The sequence below is a fragment of the Miniopterus natalensis genome, chromosome 8 (assembly GCF_054644295.1).
Source record: "Miniopterus natalensis isolate mMinNat1 chromosome 8, mMinNat1.hap1, whole genome shotgun sequence".
NCBI classification, from domain to species: domain Eukaryota; kingdom Metazoa; phylum Chordata; class Mammalia; order Chiroptera; family Miniopteridae; genus Miniopterus; species Miniopterus natalensis.
In genome coordinates this window covers 52,718,962-52,734,479 of record NC_142088.1, presented here as the reverse complement: position 1 = coordinate 52,734,479, position 15,518 = coordinate 52,718,962, and positions in this window count along the sequence as shown.

Genomic DNA, 15,518 nt, shown 5'->3' with positions numbered 1-15,518 from the left:
AGTGAGATAAACTTTATATTTATTTGCTAATCCATATACTCATACATCAACATTAAATGCATTTCTTTCTCGTTATAATACTGTAGTACTAAAAACATCAGGCATAAGAAATCTCTGGAAAACTCAACATGGTGAGAAAAAGTTTTACCACGGGTTGTAGAATTTTGTATTACAAGTCAACATAAAACTGCATGAAAATTTTTGTCAAAGCAGAAAAATAGAACAAAATAAGAACTATGCTGTTTTTCTTGACAGGGACATGGGACTTCCACACTTCTGAGTACAAGTAAGCGGACTGGTCCTTATTCTCTCTTAACCCACTACCTGTCCAGTGAAACATGTGAGTTCCACTGGAACATAGGAAAGTCTCATTTAAGGAGTATTTGTGGTATTGTATTATAGAGTCTAGTGTAAAGATTCAGAATATACGAGTTTGTTCTGTGTGTTAAGTTCAGAGGAAAATAATATAAAATGACTATTCAAGGCATAAAAAATAAAATATTTATTTTTCTATTCATGAAAATGAAAAATGTTTTAATATTCTTGAAGTATTCTTTTCTTCTACTATTTGTCTTAAATTGTGGTTACTTACTTCTGTAGTTCTGAGCTGTAAGTGACCTATTTTTTTTTTTACTATAGCTATATTCTCCTAAAGTTTGTTTTACATTCAACACTTGATATTTTCACACCATTTTAGCTCCAAGTTGGCATAAGTAGTGATGCTCACACACTATTCTATCTTAGAACTAGCATTTCACAAAAGAAAGCCAATATTTAGACCACTAGTAGGAAACTGTATTTATATATTAATAATCCACCCATTTAAATAAGTTTAATAACTTAGCCCTAAGCATGATCATCTCAACTTATTGCTATACTAAATTCTAATGTATCAAGTAGGCAGAGGATGTTAGATAGAGCAGATTCACACAATACTAAAAACGTCATCTCAGGTGGCAAACTCAACAGCACATGATGACATCTGGTCTCAGAAGAGTCCCGGAGTCCAATTAAAGTCTCTATGATTATTTGTATGGTAACCATACAACTTATTGTTTAAACCAGGACACTTTTAAGAGAGAGTGTTAATTATACTAGACAGCAAGTGAATCCTAGATTCTAGTATGCAGAACAAACAGTATGTATGGTCTTCTTAGCAATAAACAATCAGAGAAAAGAAAGTAAATGCTATTATAAAGGAGTCAGAATTGCAATTCACCAAGTTAGAGTACTCAAAAAGAGCTAGTCATAGCAACAAAGAGTGTGTCCTGAAAGATACTTACTGCTCTACTTTGATGTCTGACTGAAATGTCACATGTCCTGTATCTCATCCTTTCAACCTAACTAGCAAGGTACTTGCTGGAGCTTAAAGAGCTTGGAACAAAAGCGGCATTGTACTGGAAGAAATAAGTATAGGTTTTCAATTCTAAATTTTGTGTTGTTTAGGCTTAAATGAAAAATCATATATTCTAAGCTAGTTTTCCTCCCAAGAGAAAAACTGGAACTGAAATATGTAACAAATTATTATAGAGCAAAAAGAATCCCATTGTTAAATAAGTTTGGGAAGTTATGGATTAAACAAAATTAACGATATTGGTGACTGCAGAACACTACAGCCTCTGATATGTAATGTCCACTGACTCTCCAAGAGTAGGCAGTGTTAAGCAGTTTTTCCCCAAATATATTTGTCTTAAATCAGATTCTCCAGTAGCAGAGCTTGAGGAAAGCTTTCTAGTTCAAGTGATTCACTGGGAAAATGTTTTGGGAGCAAAGTACAGTTTCAGCTGAAGATTTGCTTCAGTTTGATCCCCTCAGAGAGCACAAATTGTACCACAAAGTAGTCTCAGTTTGTGGCAACGTAGCTAGCTTTTCTCTACCCCTTTGCCAGTCAATCATTGGCTATATATTGTCTGGACTGTGGGTGTAGGGGAGATGTTACCTTCTATGTCAGACAGCTAGTGTTTAATAAGAGGGTAATTCTCCAGAAAAAAAGGGCAGTGATGAGCTATTAGAAGCCAACCTTCACAGCAGCTGGGAGATGACTGCACCTGACAGTAAAGGTGATCTAGGCAGAGCAGCCATCCTCTGACCAGATAATTATGGTTTTCACACAGTATATAATGAGAAAAGTGTTCTATTAACACTCTGAAAAGAACACTTCTCTGAGAAGACCATGCATCACTCAGTTTCTGTAGCTATTTTACACTCTGTTATGCTAAGCTCTGGGAAATCCATTCACATTTCTGGCAGGGAGACCTCAAACTCTTCATCAGATAGCCTTCCAACAAGTAAAACCACAAGCACCTGGGGCAGAAATCTTGCTATCTGGGATACTGGCAGCAAATCATATAAGAAACTAACCTCAATTTGTAAAATCAAATTTCCAGATAATACAGAATCATCAGCATTCAGATTTTTTTAATTGAAAGAGGCTATGGAAATCTCAGAAATTCCAGGGTAACTTTTAGGTTAAAGAATGTAGGAAGACATAATGTCACATATTTGAATATATGAGTAATTAAAATTTTTGTTTGCAACAGCACCACCAAATACAAAACACACACACACACAAACAAAATAATTTATTCTCAAGTAGAATAACAATGTGTTTATACTCTATTGAAACATTTTTAATCTTAACCTGGCTCAAAACTAGGTTGATCATATTTTTTATCAAATGAAATTTTTAAAATATTTCAATTTTTTATTGCATTTACAAACACCTATAATTCAAAGTCTAATGTTAAACTACACAAAATTTCTAGAAGGCAGAAGTGATTAATTGAATCAGAGGATATTAAATTTTCAAATAAAATTGAAAATTATATTATTCAGTTGTATAAAGAATAATAAAAATAGTGTTCAGTATATGTAAACATAATTTTGTAGTTTTTAAAAGTACTGCATCCTTCCTGACTATCCAAATAAGCTCACCTGAGTACATCAAAATTTAGGATTATCAAAGGTACTAAATATTTTCCTTGTGTATACAATAAAGAACAATATTTACAATATTTTTTGCCTTTTATGAACTATCTAGTTAAAAGTAGTGTGTTCCCAATCCATAAAAATTCTTTATAAATTGGACTTCTTCAGAATTAGTACAGCTGAGCTTCAGATGAGTGTTAAGATAATAAAACTGGGAGAAAATATTTGCAAGTCACATATCTAATAAAATAGGTTATCCAGAATATGTTTTTTAAAACTCTTAAAATTCAATAATAAAATAAACTCAATTTAAAAAATGGAGAAATGACTTGAACACACATTTCACCGATGAAGACTTATGTATTGCAAATAAGCTTATTGAAAAGATGTCCAATGTCATTAGTCATTAGAGAAATGTTACTTAAAACCACAATGAAAGGCCATTCCACACTTACTATATTGGCTAACATTTTAATAATAATAGTAAAAACAATAATAATTAACAAGACCAAGAGCTGGTGAAAGTGTGGACTTTTTGAGAACATGGAGCAACTGGAACTCTCATACATTGTTGGTGGGACTGCAAAATGCTACAGCACCTTCAGGAAACAGTGGTAGTTTCCTATAAAGTTAAATATATACTTACCACATAACATAGATATCCCACTGCTAGGAATTAACCCAGTGTAATAAAAACTTATGTTCACACAAAAACTTGAATGTAAATATTAGTAATGGCTTTCTTCATAATCATCAAAATCTAGAGAAAAAATAAAAATTCCATAAGGAGAATGGTTGAATAATAAACAGTGGAATATTACTCAGCAACAAGATAAAAACAGCTGCTACATATGATAACATAAATGAAACTTAAATGCACAATGCTAAGTGTAAAACCAGAATGAAAAAGCTAGGTACTATATGGTTCCAACCAAATGAAATTCTGAAAAAGGCAAAAATCTAGGATTAGAAAACAGATCAATGGTTCACAGAGGCTAAGGTGGAGAGAAGAGTTGACTAAAACAGGCATAGGAAAAGTTTGCAAACTTTTATCAAACACAAACATATATCTTGATGTGTTTTTGATTTAAAACTGTTTGTCAAAACTCAGAGAATAGAACCCTAAGAGGGGTACATTTTTATCTAATTAAAGTGTGCCTTACAAATAGGAAAAAAGTAAAGTGTATCTATTCAATAAAGTGATTTTTATCTGAATATTAGGGCGATCTAATTAATGTCATTTTGATGCTTTATCTTGAAAGGCAACTATATGCCACTTGCTATACTATCCCATTCATAAGAAAACACATGACCTCCTTAAGATGAGCCTGGGAGGACTCTTTCCAATCACACTGGTTTAGTTAGCCAGTTTTTAAACTTTAGAAGTTCAGCCCTATTTAAAGAATGTACCTCAATCTACATTTTCTTACTTATATAAAAATTATTTTTAAACCATGATACAATGGAATACAATCTAGATATTTTGTCATATTTAAATCACTTTTTCTACTGAAAATTTTTCTTTTAATTAAAAAAAATGCCTGTTGAGCTTTGTTTATTAAGAAACAAATCTGTCTCTATTGAAAGTCTCTAAAAACCAGTACATAATTATTGCAAGTATTCCTATACCAGTTAACAATAAGTCTTGATAAATTAAAATTACACTTAAAGCATGATGTTAGTTAATATTGTCACAAACCTCACCCAAATCTTCCAATTTGCAAAGAAAGACAAAAAACAGGAACCCAAGATGGCTACTTGTGAAAAACTCAGTGTGAGCAACCTCAGATTTCGGTCCTTTGGACTTTGCGTGAAAGAGAAACACTGGAAATGTCCCCAGAGTGTGGTTCATGGCCCTCTAGCATTCTGTCCTGATTTTAGAAAGGAGAAATCTTGTCATCTTATCACAGAGTCCCAGAAAATTGTAGCAAACTTTATCTGTTAAATGAACCTTCATAACCCCAACTTTAACTTCAAAAAAATTACTCTTGGAAACATTTCACAGTCCTGCAGGTTGCTGAGGATATAAAAATGTTTCCCTCTCCAAGAGTTATTAACCCTCACAACAGATTCCCTGAGACCTTAACAGTAGCAGTTCAAAACATTCAATTATAATAATCACATTTTTAAATTTCATTTATAAAACTAGTTCCTCCAGATTTTACATAGCAAAACACACTCGGGTCAAAAAGCATTGGCAATTTATTCACTTTGCAGCTGCCTGGTTCTTAATGTGAAATTGCTACTTTATTGACACTGGAGAACACATCGACCCTCAGGAAGTGTTTCACAGGAAACACCAGATTTTTTAAAAAATGTGACTCTGAAAATGTTCTCAGAATATCATTAATTCATACGGAAATAACTTAAATAGTACCCAGGAGGAAGAACAAGATGGTGGCATAGGTAACAGCTGCACCCGCCGCCTCCCGCAACCACATCAAAATTACAACTAAAACACAGAACCACCGTCACTCAGAGCCTCCTGAGATCCGGCTGCACAGAAGCCCCACAACCAGGGAGCTGAAGGAGCATCGAGACCCATAGGAGGGGCGGAGACGCGGGCGGATCCGGGCTGGATCCCTGAGACAGGGCCTCGGGCCCACAGCCGGTCCCGCGGGGTAAACCCGGGAGGGAATCTCAGCGGTGGGGGTTTCCCGGAGGAGTGAGGGCTCCCAGCCCCACAGCAGGCCCCTGCCCAGGGCTCCAGGGCCGGGAAGAGACGTCCCCACAACTCCGGGCTGTGAAACCAGCGGGGACTGTCCCTGAGGGTCGCGGAGGCTGCGGGAGCCCCAGCAGCTCCTCTAAAGGGCCCGGCACGGACTCACTCGGACGCTCCCTCTGAGCCCAGCGCCGGGCAGCAGCCTGAAAGGACCCGGGACACTCGGGGAGGAACTAACCTGCCTGAGATCCGGGCGAGAGCTGGAGGGGAGGCTTCCTCCAGGCAGAGGGGCTGGCAGAGACCATGGCTCCTTTGGCGAGTCCTCCCCACACACAGCCGGTGGGCAGGAGCCATGTTTGAATCGCCAGCACCTGACTCACACCTTTGGCCCCGCCCCGTGATTCCCGGAGGCCCCGCCCCTCCCCACCTGCGGCTCATCCAGGCCATTTCCAGGGGCTTTTCTGTGCAAGTGGCCTCTCCAGCCTCATGCTTTCCTCAAATCTCTCAAACAAGCTGCAGCGGGCCCCATATGGCTTGATAAGTGTCCCCAGGCCTGGCACTAGCAGCAGCTGCATTGGTTCATAGTTTGGCCTCTCCTGGGCACCTCCAAGCCCAGCACAAGTAGCAGCCAACTATGGTTTGCTGTGTAGCTCATGCTGGGCAGCCCTGGGCAAGGCACTGCCACAGGCTGACTTTGCACCTCCCGGGAGGCCCCAGAGACAGTGTACCTGGTGCTCAGACTCGACCATGCTGGATTACAACCCTACCACATCCACGAGTGACACTCAAGGGGTTCACTTGGTGAACACCAAAGCCCCACTGAAGTAAATCCTGCTCCATAGGGGTGTCCCCAGCACAGCAGCTCTTTGGCTGGAGTTGCAGCTGGTCCTCACAGCTGATTGGTCTGTGGGTCAATTCCTCCCAGTCACACCAACAGCAACCAAGGCTCAACTACACCAGGACAGTGCACACAGCCCACACAGGGGAGCACCTAGAAGGCCCAGCTCAGGTGACTGGAGAGGCTGAGCCACTGGACCCTACAGAACACCTACTACACAAAGCCACTCTACAAATTCCATAGCGGCTCTACCTAATACATAGAAACAAACACCTGGAAACAGCCAAAATGTGGAGGCAAAGAAACATGTCATAAAGGAAAGAACAGAAAAAAATCTCCAGAAAAGGAACTAAATGAAATAGAACCAAGCAAGCTACTAGATACAGTGTTCAGAATTACAGTGATAAGGATGCTCAAGCATATTAGTAAGAGTATTATGAAAACAAGTGAGACCATCAGTGACATAATAAGTACCAATCAGAAATGAAAGCTACATGAACTGAAATGAAGAATAATTTACAGGGAATCAACAGTAGAGTAGAGGACACTGAGAATCAAATCAGCAATTTGGAATGTAAGGAAACAAAAAACATCCAACCAGAAGAGCAAAAAGAAAAAATCTAGAAATATGAAGATAATATAAGGAGTCTCTGGGACAACCTAAAGTGGCCCAACATTCATATTATTTGAGTGTCAAAGGAGAAGAAAGAGAGAAAGCAATTGAAAAACTTTTTGAAAAAATAATTACAGAAGCCTTCCCCTACCTGGGGAAAGAAATAGACTTACAAGTCCAGGAAGCACAGAGGGTCCCAAACAAGAGAAACCCAAAGAAGCCCACAGTAAGACACATCATAATTTAAACACCAAAAGTTAAACAGAAAGAGAGGATCTTAAAAGCAGCAAGAGAAAAGCAATTAGTTACCTACAAGGGAGCACCCATTCAACTGTCAGCTGATTTCTCAACAGAAACCTTGCAGGCCAGAAGGGAGTGGCAAGAAATATTCAAAGTGATGAAAAACAAGAAACTAAGACCAAGGCTGCTCTACCCAGCAAAGCTATCATTTAGAATTGAAGGTCAGATAAAGAACTTCTCAGACAAGGAAAAGCTAAAGGATTTCATCACCACCAGACCAGCACTACATGAAATGTTGAAGGGTCTTCTTTAAGAAGAAGCTAATGAACCAAAGAATCTGATGAACTAAATAGATCCAGAGACATTGGCACATGCAACAGACAATCATATTTCATAGGAAAGAGGGAAGGGGGGTGGAAGGTGGGAAGAAATTTACCAAAGAAGTTACATGCATATATGCATAGCCCAAGGACACAGACAATAATGGGGTGAAGGCCTGGGGAGGGGGTGGGAGTGAGGTGAAGGAGGTCAATTGGGGGGAAAATGGGACACCTGTAATACTTTCAACAATAAAGATAAATTTAAAAAAATAATAAAAAATAAAATAAAATAAAAAATCTACCTGGAAGGCTAGAGTTCTTCTTTAAAACCAGTTCTCCTCAAATTGCTTTTATTGGAAGGTTATGTTCTTAAATTTTAACTTTGAACTTTGGAAATCTAGTCTATATACTAAGAAGAAGCATCAGTCAGTCTCCATGGACACTTTATCTAACTTGTAAGAGACTGAAGCATACTGTTGGATTTAGGAAATACAGCGTATCCTCATTCAATACCCACAAGCATATTGAAATCCAGCCTAGTAACACATATCAATCTCACCATTCCAATCTTTCTTTCAGTGAGTTCCCTGCACCCTGTAACTCAGACAACTGAAAGACTTCCCTTTCACACACCTTGCTTTGCCATTTCGGTGCCTTCACTAACAGGTCGTCTACATGGAATGCCCTTCCTCCCTGTCTCACTGTGCCCAAATCCTACTCATTCCACAAAGGCCATTTCTAATGTACCTGCCTCCCTGAAACTTTCCTTGACCACTTGAAACTGGAATGATTAATCAGGCTCCTCCTTGACTAGAACTCCTATAGCACTTCATTTATACCTAATGATACAATTACTTTACAATTAGGGCTATTAATATACATGTGTTATATCTATTACTTGGTTGCAATATTTTTAAGGTTGCAAATTTTTTTCTGATTTTTTAATTCTCTGCCAAACTATGCCATGCTTGGCACATAACAAACTCTCAATAGATATTTGACCAAATGGAGGAAGGGAAGATAACATTTCTCAGTATATTTCTAGTTCAAATAAAAAAGAGCTTGAGAAGTATGTATGTTCTGCATAATCACTTTAAAAAATCTTTTTTCTAATATTTCAAAGAAAATCCATTGCTGCTCAAACAAACAAAGAGACTTAACTAAAGACACGGAACAAAAAAACTACCATGTGTAGTAACACTGCCTCTATACAGTTGACCCTTGAACAATGCTGTTTTGACCTGCCTGGGTCCATTTATATGCTGTTTATTTTCAATTGACCTTCACAATTCAAACCCATGATGTTCCAGTGTCAACTCCACATTTGGGAATTCCAGTATGTGAAAGCTGACTGTAGTTATACATGGAATTTTTACTGTGCAGGAAGCCTGCTCCTCTAACCCCAATTTTGTTCATGGATCAAAAGTATATATATATATATATCTTGACACTCATAAATATTTTTATTTATTCTTTTTTAATGTTTTTTATTGATTTTAGAGACAGAGGAAGGGAGAGGAAGAAAGATAGAAATATCGATGCAAGAGAGATGCATCGATTGGTTGCCTCCCGTTGAACCCACAACCTGGGTGTGTGCCTTCACCAGGAATTGATCCAGTGATTTTTTGGTGCATGCAGCCACACAACCAACTGAGCCACACTGGCCAGGGCACTTCTATTTATTTTTAATCACTTTATGAATTCAAAAAATATTTATTGAACCTGGCACAGTGGATGCAAGTTCTGTCCTCAAGAAAGACAAAATCTATAGATTTGCTTAAACTTGGGTAAGAAAGGTAATAATAAAGTAAAACATAATAAGAACTATGCTAGGCAAAAAGCATAGATGTTTTGAAAACACATGGCAGGGCATCACAGCTTTGAGTGACAAGAAAATCTTCCCAACAGAGAGGAAATATAAGCTGTGTCTTCAAAAATATGAACACATTTCCCAGGCAAAAATTGAGAGTAGGGAAGAGGCTGTGTAGTTTACAAACATCCAGAAGTGAAGTGGAATAGGACTTCTTCAGAGTCTGCATGTATTTCTGCCTGCAGAGAGGCACCAAAGATAAGATAGTGCTGAAAGTACTCAAAACAGCCTAGTGCCATTGGGATCCATGGAGATGAAGGGGAGGGCTTGCCAGTAATATTTCTCTTTCCACTGCCCTCCTCCCTTAGCATGTGGGAACATTCTCAGGTTATTATTTGTAGATACTATTCATTAGGCTATCAGACACTTGCTGTATGGTGCTCCATCACGTGGCCAATTTTGACAAAAATTCTATATGCTTGTGCATTCTGCAGTGGTTGAGGGTAGTGTTCTATAAATATGAATTAACTCAATTTGGTTAATGTTGTTCACATTTTCTTTAATTCTATAACTGATAGTATGCTTTTTCTCAAAATTACTGAAAGAGGTGCTGTACATCTTCAACTGTGACTGTGAGTTTGTCTATTTCTCCTTTTTTGTTTATTTCTCCTGTTTTCCCATTATATATTTTATATTTAATAGTTTTATATACATTTAGTATCATTAAGTCTTCATGCTGAATTGACCCATTTGCCAATCTGAAATGTCCTGCATTATCTCTGATAATTCTTTTTGACTTAAAGTCTACTTTATCAAATATTAATATAGTGATATATAAGTTTTTCTACCCTTTTAGTTTGATATATGTAAATATATGCATATTGTCACATGCTTTTATATAGAAGGTTCCCTTTCAACCTGAAATTTTCATTTATTTTTTCCTATAGTATAAGTCTTTTGGCAATGAGTTCTCTCATTTGTAACCTTTCTTAAAATGTCTTTATTTGGTTTCATTTTTCAATGAAATTTTACATGAATATAGAATTCTAAGTTAGCAGATATTTATACCAGAATTTTAAAGCTAGTATTCCATTGTAATTTTTGCTTCTGTAGTTTGTTTTTAGAAATTGGCCTTCAGTCTCATGATTGCTCCCTGAACATATTGTGTCTTTTTTCTCTGGCTGTTTTTAAGATTTTCTCTTTATCTTTGATTTTCAGCAATTTGACAATGATGTGTCTAAGTGTGGATTTCTTTGTATTTACCCTATTTGGGGTTGGTTGAATTTCTTGGTAATTATCACATCAGAATTGTTCCTGACCTGTATCTCTTGTCCTTCTGAATCTCTAATTACACATATCTTAAATGATTTGACAGTGCTCTACATGTCTCGCATTCAGCTCTGATGTTTTGTCTTTTAGGTTTTTGCTTTCTCTCTGTAGTTCAGATTGAATAATCTCTTTAGTTCACTGAGTTTTCTTCTGCCCTACTCCATTGTTACAAGCCAGTCCAAGTTGTTCTTCATTTCAGAAGTTGTGCTCATATCAATCTCTCTCTTTCTCTCTCCCCTTCCACTCTCTCTGATAAGCAATAGAAAAAAAATATCCTCGGGTGAGGATACATATATATAATCACCAGTTTTTTTCTTACGTACAATCTTTCAGCAAAAGAAAGACCTGTCTTTTCCTCACTTATGCCACTTGTGACCAACATGACAAATGCAACCAGAAAAATCAATGGCTACTAATATCCATTTATTCAGAATAAACTCTTTCCTCTGTGAAATTTAGTTCTTTTTGGTTTCTTATAACAACAGCTCCTCTGCCATTTAACATATATGGTATTATGGTTTCTCTGATTTTCTCTAGTTGGAAAAGTACAGGTTTGCTGTAACTTTCTAACATCATGACCAAAAGTGGGCTTAATTTATTTGCAATCAAAATGTAATTTTAATGACTCAAAATAAGTAAGCATATATATGTGTGTGTATGCATATACATGTATATGTATGTATTTTCCCCTCTAATATGCTCATACATCTCAGAGACTCCTAAGAGAGCAGTGTTCCTTAATTAGGAAATATGATAAAGAAGACACATAAATTGAATAGCTATTGTGAATACAAAGTTGTTCACCAAGTCCTAGACAAATCCTTAAAATTTATAGGTGTAAATTTAAGTGAAGAAAGCATTTCTTTAGATTATTTAAGAAACTCACTACTACTGCCCTTTCTACCCTGATAAATAAAAAAGAAAAATAATGAGTAACAAACTCTTAAAGGGTTATGGGAAATGATGGAGTTTCAGTTGCATCCCTAAGTTCTGTAGCTGTGAACATGGACAACTATGCCTCCCCACTCAGCCACTCAGTGCAGTGGTCAGAGACAAGACACTGTGCTGGACCCCAGCTTTGGAGTCAGATCTCAACATGGCAATGCTCTTCCTCCATCCTAGAGCACAAAACAGTAATTTTATGTTTCTAGGTCTTCTCTTGGAAAATGAAAATGATCACATTACCACTAGTTGATACTTGCAAAGAACATGGCTCGGCTTAGAGGCAGCATTTTTACCACTATATATATGTAATTTTTGAAAAAAAACCTCTACAACTTCAAATTCAAAGTCTATTTACCATTTTTTTTTAAGAGGCCATTCCAAATATGTCGAAAATACTTAATCAGATGCACAAAGGAGTAAAGAGAAGCAGCTAAATTTGCTACAGGGAAGACTTCTTGAATAGCTACTGACTTAAGGACACTGACAGATCAAATTTCAGAATTATTAACTGTATAAGTAAAATCTTGATTTTCTTATAAAGCTGGAAATATAGTATTATATGTGCTTTCTTTTCTAAGATTCATGTGTGTGTGTGTGTGTGTGTATATACATGTCTTCAAGAAAAGGCCATTCCCTCAGATAAGGAAGCTATTGATGAATGATCAGTTTCATTGACGTTAAGCTAGGATGTTTCTTTTCCAAGCACAGCACTTTCACCCTTCATTCTTTTTCAAAGAACAAGTCCTTTACCATTTGTCTATCTCAGAAACTATCTTCTAAACTTATTTTTACAACTACTCTTTTTCTTTGAATTTTTATTATGTTAGATTCAATTAGAAGAAACTAAGAGCCTAAGGTAGCTGTTTAATATTCCTTCTTTTTACAGGGGAGAATTATACATTATGTGTTCTTTTTTTTATTCTGAAATTTTAAATAACCATTTTCACTACAGGTTTTTAAACTCCTCGCTTAGTTTAGATAAGAACTCTGTACAAAATATAGTGCAAAAATAACATACTTGTTTCTAAATGTGCATAGGAAGATATGACTGGGGGAAAAATAGATTCTTTTATTAAGTTTAATATCCTGGCAATTCAAAAATCAAACATATGACTCAAAACATAAATTTAGGAAAGAAATTATTCTAAACTTACTTTGGTTTAAGTTCTTATTATTTCCCGTGAATCATTTTGAAAAATGTAAATATTAACTTAGTATTTGATAGATGATAAAAGAATGTTTGATTGCCAAAAAATATGATAAAATGAGATGAAAGGAAAGTTCACAATGTGGTCTGTCAAATAAGTTCACTTTTTGTCAAAAATAAGTTCACAATTTGATCTGACTATATTTATTTTCAATATAGTCTCTTTGGGTTATACCAAAATAATATTAAATAATGGCATCAGAACATTCACTTTTTACACTGCATGTTTTTCTTTATATGTTTATACTTAAATTGACTATGAAAATTCACAAATATATTGACTAGTTGACCTAAAAAAACAATGCATACCCCTCTTGCTTCTTAATTCAAAAAATAAGGTTACACTGCAAAAGAAACCTCAAGATATTTTACAATTTTAATTCTAAGGCATGGCTCTCAAAATCTAACTGCAGCCATTTAACAATAATCATATAACATTAAGTGGATACTTTAACTTAGAAATTTCAAGGTAATCTCAGAGTGAAATTGTTTCTTTTCCTCATAATTCATAAAGAACCTTGGCCCTTACTGTTTAATTTTTCAAATTTTTAAGTGTATGTTGCAGTAAGTGAATGTTTTCTCATATAAAGTAATCAAGGTGTCATAAAACTCTAAGAGTTTATACCACTTGTCAATACATGCACAACCTTTTTCTCTGATGATGATCCAAGGAAAGTTTTGTCATAATGTCTACTTCTTACAACATTAATCTGACCTGTTTAAATAAATCCTGGACCTGTGTTGCCCAAAACTGTGTTATCTACAGGGTTCCAAAAAGAAAAAGTATACACACTGTAAGAGCTGATAGCTCAATTTTTAAAATAAAATGTATTTTAATAAATACTGCCTTTAAATTATTCAAAGTGTATGTATACATTTTTGGGACACCCTATATTATATATTTTACTGCATAATTTTACCTTAGACCTTCTGCACTACATAGTTTATTTTAATTTAATTTAATTTATTTATTATTGTTGAAAGTATTACAGATGTCCCCTTTTTTTCCAGTTGACCCCTTCTATCCCTCCCCCACCCCCTGCCCCAGGCCTTCACCACCCTATTATCTGTGTCCATGGGTTATGCATATATAAATTCTTTGGTTAATCACTCTGGACTCTGCACTATATAGTTTAATTCTATACTACTTATTAATATTATAAGCCTATAGCCACCCTATGAAAACATGACAGAATAATTAGGTGTGCCATTTAACTCCCTAATGTATTTTTCATTATCTATAAATAAGAGGGCTTGTTGGATTGAAAAATATCTATGGGAATGAGTTATTCTAGCTCTACCTAAAGAAATTGAAGTTACCTATGGACACAGACATTGGTATTGGTAAGGCCCGGGGTGGATGCGGGATAGAGGGGATCAATGGGGAAAAAAGGAGACATCTGTAATACTTTCAACAATAAAGATAAATTTTAAAAAAAGAAAAAACAACATGGTACTGGCATAAAAAATAGACATATAGATCAATAGAACAGATTATAGAGCCCAGAAATAAACCTGCACATGTAAGTAAATTAAGCTATGACAAAGGAAACAAAAATATACATGAGACATACTATTCAATAAGTTGTGTTGGGAAAACTAGGCAGCCACATGCAAGAGAATGAAACTGGACCACTATCTTACACTATACACAAAAGTCAACTCAGAATGGATTCAAACTTGATTATAAGACTGGAAACTATAAAACTCCTAGAAGAAAACCTAAGCAGTAAGCTCCTAGATGTTAGTTGGGGAAAATTTTTGGACTTGACACCAAAAGAAAGGGCAACAAAAGAGAAAATAAACATGGATACTTGTTCATTAAATTTTTCCAAGGTGAAGAGACCAAGAAAGAGGCTGACAACTCCAGCATTACATCAAGAGTTTGTTAAGGGAACTTACTCAGAGTTACATGTCTTGGGCAGAGACAATATGACATTCATATCTTCTGTTCTCCATGGCAGGCATTAAAAAATTATATTGAACAAGGCAGTCGGATAGGAGTACTTGTTTGTGACCCATGGAAATGGCCTGTTCCAGAAACCAACAGGCTTGGGACATAGCCTCTGAGGGAACTTATGAGAAGCAATTGTACACCACGGAATGGAAATTTTTAAAAAAGAAGAAATTGATGTTATCCTGCTGTTGGCTGAAATTTTCCCATTCATATAATAATTTGTTACTTTGGTCCAACACCTGGTACCATGGTTTCTTGCTATTTCAGCCTTTCCACATGTACATTAACTTTTATATCTTTGTCCAAAGACAAGCTTTTCACTGATTCCTTCTCCAAAATATTTTCCTTCCAAAAATCTGGTGATTTTAATATGTTCTGCTGACGTTGGGAGGAAGGGCACACAGCATAGCTATCCGACAGCCTCTCTTTCTGTCAAATTTTTCCACTAGCTTTCTCCCCAAAGAAACAAACACATTTTTCTTTCTCTCTACCACTCTCCAACTCTCAGCCTTGCTATCTCATTGAACAATTATCTTCTCATCCTTCTAAAAGAAGCCTAGGTTTAGTTTTCAAGAATATGTAAAATAATAATAATTTAAAAAATAATAAACTCTGTCTCCTTGCATTCTCATGATTATTTAAAATCTGATCGTTGCTCCTCTCAGTCTT